The 8,726-nt window shown below is 39.7% G+C and overlaps 1 long non-coding RNA gene across 1 annotated transcript; it reads right to left on the bottom strand.

The window, feature by feature from the left end:
- Nucleotides 1–3,332: 3,332 nt before the first annotated feature.
- LOC131457978 (uncharacterized) lies at nucleotides 3,333–8,011 on the bottom strand. Its single transcript, XR_009240043.1, has 4 exons — nucleotides 7,521–8,011; nucleotides 6,671–6,837; nucleotides 5,746–5,910; nucleotides 3,333–4,358 (listed from the first exon to the last, which is right to left on the bottom strand). It is a non-coding gene; the product is annotated as an uncharacterized LOC131457978 (long non-coding RNA).
- Nucleotides 8,012–8,726: the final 715 nt, after the last annotated feature.

The raw sequence follows: 8,726 nt of genomic DNA on the forward strand, positions 1-8,726 counted from the left end.
TTAGACTTCTGTGTGATTAATGTGTTCACATCATTTTTACATTGTTAACAAGTGAAAACTGTGGACGAGTCAAAGTAGCAACATTTAATCAATAAATACACCATTAAATAATGACTCAAATGTGTCTCACATTCATTCACATTGGAATTAAATACATAAATGTCTCATTATTAAATGTGTCATTCATTCATTCAAATACCAAATTCATTTGATGTAAAAAACATACATAACTTCTTCACTATTTAATGAATTAATTCATGGTCCTGTGTTGCAGTAAGTCATGAAATAATTCATTAAATAGTCTTTAAGTAATTCTATGTGTTTTTTTTTTTACATCAAATGAATTGAGAATGTGAATGAATGAATGACATTTAACAATGAGACATTTATGTATTTAATGTGAATGAATGAATGTGAGACACATGTGAGTCATTATTTAATGGTGTATTTATTGATTGAATGTTGTCACTTTGACTCGTCCACAATTTTCACTTGTTAACAATGTAAAAATTATGTGAACACATTAAACAGAGGCTCTGTTGACAAGTGCTGTTAACTTCCGTGTGAGGGGATGAAATCACAGGTGAAAGAGTGATGGTTTGCTCCAGAAAATGTACTGAACACAAGTGTAAATGCGACGAGTCTCCGATGCGTCTCCAGTGTCTGACGTGAAACTGCGTCGATACAATAGTGTGACTTTACATGCAGCTAATGTTGTTGTGGTTGCTACGGTTACACACAGGATGTGACGCTGTTTGAGTGAATTATTAATAGAAAAACAAATCCAGTGAAATATCGAGTTTGAGACACCGAGTAATATTTTTGTTTAGCGTATTTTTTTTTAACTGATGTTACAAATAAACGTCATTAAAAATGAACTAAATAAATGAACATTTCAGTCCACTAGATGGTGCCAAGTGCTCACTTTCACGAGCGTCTCAGATTATTGCAAATATCGTGATAAATTGCATCATGGTGTCTCTGATGATTATTTTTAAAAATATAAATATATATAAATAGAAATGCAAGGATTACTGCATAATTAAACCATTACTAAATGAATTGTCAAATACTTTAATAATCGATTAAGTGTTTTTTGTTTTATTACAAATGTTGAACATTTTCCAGTTTCTTTGTTCCTTTGAATAAAGAAAGAGAAATGAAAGGTGTGTGTGTTTACATGTGGAGCAGTGACGTCACATTAGCGTTAGCATTAGCAGGTGTAATCTGAACACCTGTGATCGGATCCCTCAGGTCGGATGTTAACAGCAGGTGTGAACAGAGCGTCAACAGAACATCTAAGAAATGTGCGGATCATTTTTAAGCAGCAGCTACCACACACCTGTCCCCGCTGCTCCTCGTCCTGGCTCCTGGTCCTGGTCCTGGCTCCTGGTCCTGGTCCTGATCCTGGCTCCTGGTCCGGCAGCTCAGCCCTGCTCCAAACAAAGCTGTAGATCAGTTACAAAGACTTTAAAAATCCTGAAAACATTTGTAAAATCTCAATATTTAACAGAGGATTCTGATGTATTTAGTGACGACTGTGAATGGAATCACTTGAAAACACATGAACTGTGCCTTTAACGGCAGCTGTTTGCAGGTCTTCAGAGGACATGATGAGACAAAGCAGTGTCCACTTTAAAGTGTTCAAATGTGCTCACTGCAGTAAATGAGTGAAGAAATGTGAGGAAAACACATGAAAACCTTTTTATATTGATCCATATTTTGAAATTCTACTAAACCACTGCTCCGCAACAGTTTTTTTACTTAACCTGCCCCCTACTGGCCAGACTAGATACTCATTCTGAACAGTTTTAATGGTATATTTACATTTCTTGTTGACGTACTATATTTGGACATTTTTGACAGTTTACTAAATAATAAACATGTTTTTATGACGACATACTATACTAGGACACTTTTAGACAGTTCATATTGTTGACATTATACTAGGATATTTTTGACAGTTCATATTTGGACAGTTTTTGACAGTATGACGTCATACTATATAATTATATAGCTGACACTAAGTCAGTGTTTTGAAAACACACACGTACATGGTTAGATGGTGATCGTGTGTTTACATGTGGAGCAGTGACGTCACATTAGCAGTAGCAGCCTAGCAGGTGTAATCTGAACACCTGTGGTCGGATGTGAACAGCAGGTGTGAACAGAGCGTCAACAGAGAATCTAAGAAACGTGTGGATCATTTTAAACAGCAGTTACCACGTTTGTTCACATGTTTGTTCACATGTTTGTTCCCGCTGCTCCTCTTCATCCTGTTTTTTTCTCCGAATGGAAGAATCTCCGACAAAGGAAGTGGAACATTCCAAATAGATCGACACAGGGGGGAGGAGTGGAATGTACCAAGTCACGGAAAGTACACAAAGGCTTTTAAATCAGTGTGTGTTTGTGCAGGAGCAGCTCCATCTGTAAGTAATCAACGTTCATGTCCTCCCTGGACAAATAAAAGAAAAATAGCAGCTGAAATTGTTGTTATTAAAAAACATTTTTGCTAAAACAGAGAAAAAAAACCCACCACCTGTAGGAAATGCTGCCACCTGCTGGACGTCCTTTCCCCCTCATCTTATATCATCAGCTGCCTAAATGATCCAGTTTTATCTCTTTATCTTAAAATGATCAACAATAAATGTTGTGACAGTAAATTGATGTTTTTCCTTGTTGTGTCCGAGTATTACTAGGACACTATTGACAGTTTATATTTGGACGTTTTGTGTCAAATACAAACTCATTCCACTGAATTATTGATATCAAATACTGAATAATGTTTAAAGATTTTAACCCTTAAAATACCCCATTTATCATGATGTCACCACGGTTTTTAGATAAAAAAAAAATAATGAACATATGAATAGTAGCATGAGAAGTATTTATGTCTTTGAAATGACTCAGCACAAACTGATGCTTGTACACACAGGTATCTGATGTTTTATTGTATTTCCCCCCACAATAATGTTCTTTATGAGTGTTTTTTTAAACAGTTGCTCCCTTCCACACAAATAGAACATGAACATAATAAAGTAAAGTGTGTCTCTTTGGCATTAAATGTTGCCTTATATTCAATATCAGTATTATTGATGCTCTACAATATTGACCCTTTAAGTAATGATGATGGATGGATGAATTTTTTCCCAATGAGTCAATCTTTTAAAACTCCTTCAGCCTGAAATATACATATAAAAAATGAATCATATTTTTGAGATTTGAACTCTTTATAAAGGCCAGTATGTTTACATAACTCCACTGTTTTTTAATGGACCCCCCCCCCCCCCCAAAAAAAAGTGTGAGATTTTTTAAATAACTCACACATTTGTTCCTAGCGGCAGAAAATGTCACTTTCCCCAAAACTGTAGTAAAAATATGTTATATTAATAATCTTTTCCCACTTTAAATGAGTCAATCTTTTAAAACTACTTCAGCCTGAAATATACATGTCAGGTAGCAGGTACTATCCCTGATGGAAAAGGAAAAAAAAAGCATGGAAAAGTGCCATAAAACTTGTGCTGCTCTTCAGAAACGTAAACTGCGCGACACACTCGCGGCTGTAACTCCTGTCAAACTCTTTGATTTATTCGATCCGGTTGATCACCGTCGTATAACTCGGGCAGTAATGTCATGATTAGCATTATGTGACACCTGAGCTGCTACAGAAGTGGCTGAGATCACTGATCCTTGCCAGACGGAAGTGCAGAGCAAGGTCATGATCAAATTTACGAGGTAACATTTATTGCCAGTAATTAATCTCTAACTTTCCCAGCAATCTTTTGTCAAGAGCACAACAAGGTTCGTTTGCCTCCATTATCCTGCGGCGTTTTGGGAACATATCAGCATATTAAGTGTTTGACTTTATCATTTATGATCAACACTGATTAGCAGCTGCCTCTCGTGATATACAGCAACATTTGGAAGTCACAGGAGACGCCAGTAAAGTACAATATGACTCGGAACACATGAGTAAACATTTTTTTAATTTTCTTCTTTCCTGTTTTTAAAAGTGCGTCATCCACGGTTCTCAAACTGTGGTACATGTCTGCACGCGTTGATACCAGTATAGCAGGGCCTTTAAAACCTTCCTTTTTGATGAAGCTTATATTTAAGGCATCTGTTAGTCAGGCTGCTATAGACGTATATATGTAAATATGTATTAAGAAAGTTGCAGTGGAAGTCATTTCATGAACAAGTACAAAGCCCAGCAGGTGAAGCAGGTGAGTCACAGCTGCTGACGACGTTCAGATGGAATTGTTGAAAAGGTTACCGGCGTCTTCATTAGAATCCCGCCATCGGCCCTTTTCTCTCTCTGTGAGGGAAATGGAAACGCCTCGCGCCGGGCACGTCCGTCCCTGGAATCACACGCAATCATCATGACAGTGTGATACTATGTTTCAACGGTTATTATGATCACAACATGTTCCTTCATCCTCAGACACAAAAGACTTTTGCACAAAGCAAATGGATCATTGTCCTTTTGTTAATCACAGATTGTGATATGAAATTGTGGCTCAAATTCACAGGGGCCAGACTTTTTCATTCGACATTAATAGAATAATTAATCTGGGCAATCATTTTCCAACAGAGACAGTGACGGCTCCAAGTGAGGGAGCGTAAGAACAAGTGAGGGAGCGTAAGAACATGTGAGGGAGCGTAAGAACAAGTGAGGGAGCGTAAGAACAAGTGAGGGAGCGTAAGAACAAGTGAGGGAGCGTAAGAACAAGTAAGGGAGCGTAAGAACAAGTGTATTTTCAAATGACAGAATCCAATATTTTTGAATGATTAGATAGATAGATAGATAGATAGATGGATAGATAGATACTTTATTCATCTCACAGAGAAATTCACAAATCAATATTTTATGATTATTTTTTGTAGAATATGACGTAGAAATTTTGCGTACTGTGACTTTGATCAAATTCCCGATAAATTGTTCAGCCCCGTCTCTGACAAACGCTTGCTCGCCGCCGTGACAAAGACGGAGGTGAAAACTTGCACTCATCTATGATTTAATCTCCGATTCCTCGCAGCGTCGACTGCGACGCGGCATGAAAGTTGCATGCGCGACATTTGGGAGAGCGAGGGAACGACTCTCATCCTGTTTGCCTCTGATTGGATTGTTGTTTCTGAGGTTTTTTTTTTTAATGCAGAGGAAAGTGAATATAGCTCCATCAGCAGAGCTCTGATGAACTAAAAGGTTATTCTCTAGTTTTCTAAAAAACAGGTTTTTGCTGAGTCATGAAGGTCATTCTGTGTCGTCTCTTTGACGAGGCGCCGTCGTGTTTGGTTTCTTTCTTTCTTTCTTCTTTTTTTTATCTCTGAATTGCAAAATGGAAATGAGTGGAATTCAGGTTAACTCTCCAGGTCCATGATAATGTTAATAACACGTTTGAATGCATGTTCCCAGGCGCCAGGTAAATGAAAATAATCTATTTAGCTGGAAATGTCCGAATCACTGCGGTAGATGATGACTGACCTTATCTTGCTTTATCTCATCTTCTTTTATTTTATCTTACTTTACTTTATCTTATTTTCTCTCCTCTTCTCTTATTTCATCACAACTCCAGACAAACAAACACTACATTGCTGCCACATTCACTTCACATAGAGAGGAAAGTGTTGCTCTGCCTCAGGCTGGTGAAGCATCAACGTATTGATAAACCAGTAGATTATTGGACTTGATTAATGAGCTGCTTCTGCACTGTGTGTGTGTGTGTGTGTGTGTGCGTCTTCACTTACTGTATTTCATAGATCAGTGCGGCTGCTTTGGTCTGAGGCTCAGCTGTATCGACAGCCGTCTCCCACAGTCGAGCGTTTCACTGTCAGACCACGATCCATGGAGAGCTGCGAGCGAGAGGAAGTCAAGTAATTGATGATGCATGGAGGTCCGGCTCCTGTCAGAGACTGGACCAGAATAAAAGACGCGGTTCACGACGACGACGTGACCATGTCAGGGAAAACAAACACTCCTCGGCTCAGGTGAGTCTTCACCTGCGTCAACATCCAAACAGCTGCAGTCGTCCCTTCAGTAAAACCCACAATGCCCTCTCTATACGTGCTGATTAATGTTTTATATAGCGTTTATGTGCCTCTTAAAGTCCATAAACATGCACGGATGATTCAGCGAGGACTCTGCGTATCGTTTAAAAATGAATGTAACGGCATTCTTTCATGGTTTCTACGGCAGATTTTATGATAATAACAACAATAAACTCCATTTCCGGGGCAGTTTTGTGCCGCTCAGAGGACGAGGGTAATGAGAATTCATTAAGTTAAAGGGATAGTTTGGGTAGTTTGAGGTACTGATACTTAAAATAAAATAAAATCTACGTCAGTTTGAGTCTACGACGTCTTTAAGAGCACGTTCACGTCTTTATCTCACGGTGAGACAGACTTTTCCAACAGGAAACTGAAGTTTGTAAACCACTCACTCTCCCACACCAAACCTCATAGAGAAAATCAGTGATTTTAGCTCACGGGGACACAGGAGCTGCTGCTCTACTGCTGCCTCGTGTGGTCACTTTGTGTCACTGAGGTCAATCTGAACAAAGGATTTTTAATGCCGAATTAACAGAATAAAACATTTTAACTTAGTGATGGAGGCAGCAGTGGATCAACAACTCCTGTGTGCTGTGACGTTCAAATACGTTAAAATGACACGCACAGAAGTTGTGATTCCAGTGATCGGTCGATGCTGCGAGGATTCTCGCGTCAGTCATTTCAGTGGAATGAGTCGTCAAAGCAGCAAATCTGTAAATCCCTCCCTGTCAATCCATGTGGAAACGATTGCTTTGCTCCGCTGCCACCAGGGAAAAAAAAGAAAGAAGATCGCTGGGGAAATAAAGGCAAAAGAAAGGAAGATGAAAACAAATCCCTCACTCATGAATTCATTTAGACCGTATCTGCCTGCGTGTGAGTCGTTCATATCCCAGCATAACGTGGTTTTTACACAAATCAGAGCTGCTACACGTGAAAGAAGCATCACAAACACCAACAACATGGAGGCTTTGGAGAATCTGACTGATGTATACGTCAAATTCCAACAAACACCAGAGCTGCAATTTAAAACACAAGGTATAAAATAATAATATTTTATTATTATTATTATTATTATTGTTATCAAAAAGGGAAACTATAGCGCTCCAGACGTTATGTTGCTCATGGCGTCATGTTGGCAGGAAATCTTCACTGTTCACTGTCACTTTTGAATATGCAAATTAAAAGTCATGTGATTGTACCCACACACAGCTATAATAGAGTTAATGCAATTGATTCAGGCACATTTCAGAGGGTGGGAGGGCCCTCTCCGAATCCAATTCCGCTTTGGGCCCCAACAATGTTTGGGCCGGCCCTGGAGCTGATTAATAACAACGTAGCCACATAACGTTCTGAAACGCACAGCGGATTATACAATAACAGCGTCTATAGCATGAAAAAAAACATGTTTAATCCCTTTATGTGACTTCGAATGAACACTTACGTCACGTAGATTAACGACGTTAAAGAAAACTCACCCCATCAGAAGACAGAAGGTTCAAAAGAGGTTCAGGGTTGTTTATTTTCATCGCTGGCGTCATGTCGTCATCTCAGGAGTCACGACTGTATGTCTGTTCGCCTTGTTCTCGTGTCCTGCCGCTGAATAATCCGTCCGTTTGTGTATAAACTCTGGAGAAAGTTCAAACTCCAAATGCTAACGCCTTAGCATAAAGTCTTCAATGCTAACTTGTGAAGTGAGACCGGAAGCCACGATTGAGTTCTTGTGCGTTTTTCAGCGGTGAAAACACACACAAAGCTCCTCGAAGCTTCACAGCAACAGCAGCAGCAACAACAGCAGCAGCAGCAACAACAACAACAACAACAGCAGCAACAGCAGCAGCAGCAGCAGCAACAGCAGCAGCAGCAACAACAACAACAGCAGCAACAGCAGCAGCAGTGAGGAGCGGCTGCATATTAAGTAGCCACGTGTTTCCGCTGGAATGCGATATTGCCGCACAGTGGCGTGCACAGGTAGACACTAGGTGGTGCTATAGCACCTGCCCTTTGCCCTCTGGACCAGGTTTTGAAAGTTCTATGTGGCTCATGCTGACATGATCATACGGAAGAGGATTAGAACCACAGAGGAAAACAATATTAATAATAAATAAAATATATTATTCTATTTAAAGTCATAATTCTGAGATTAAAGTCAGAGTCTAGGGCCTTTTAAAGCTCAGATTTTCAAGTTGAACGACACATTTTAACTACACAAAGTTGTTTGGCGGCACTAAATCATGAGCTCATTATATTATTTTGTCCATAATACATATTACAGTAACCTTTAAATCTCCCACTGCTATAATAAGACAGCCGATCCACATACCGATTTCACTCAGCACCTGCCCCCCAAAATGTCTGTGCCCCCTAGTGTTGTAGTCAAGACCACCGAAACCAAGACCAAGTCGAGACCAAGACCACAGTGTATCGAGACCAAGACAAGGCCAAGACTTTGAGGGGTCAAGACCAAGACAAGACCAAGACCTAGGCAGTAAAAGTTGGACGTGGTCCCAGCCGTCTCCGTTGGCGTCGCTTTGCAGAATTAACACATTGCGCTGTGTTTTCTTTTGGAGGTATTTATGCACAAAAAGTCTTTGTGGTTCAGGTAACCACATTTTATTATAGATGATTGGCTGACATCTTCTCACGGCCTCTTCTCCTGTCGCTCACATGCACTTTTGTGGGGG

This window comes from Solea solea, chromosome 4, assembly GCF_958295425.1.
Source record: "Solea solea chromosome 4, fSolSol10.1, whole genome shotgun sequence".
NCBI classification, from domain to species: domain Eukaryota; kingdom Metazoa; phylum Chordata; class Actinopteri; order Pleuronectiformes; family Soleidae; genus Solea; species Solea solea.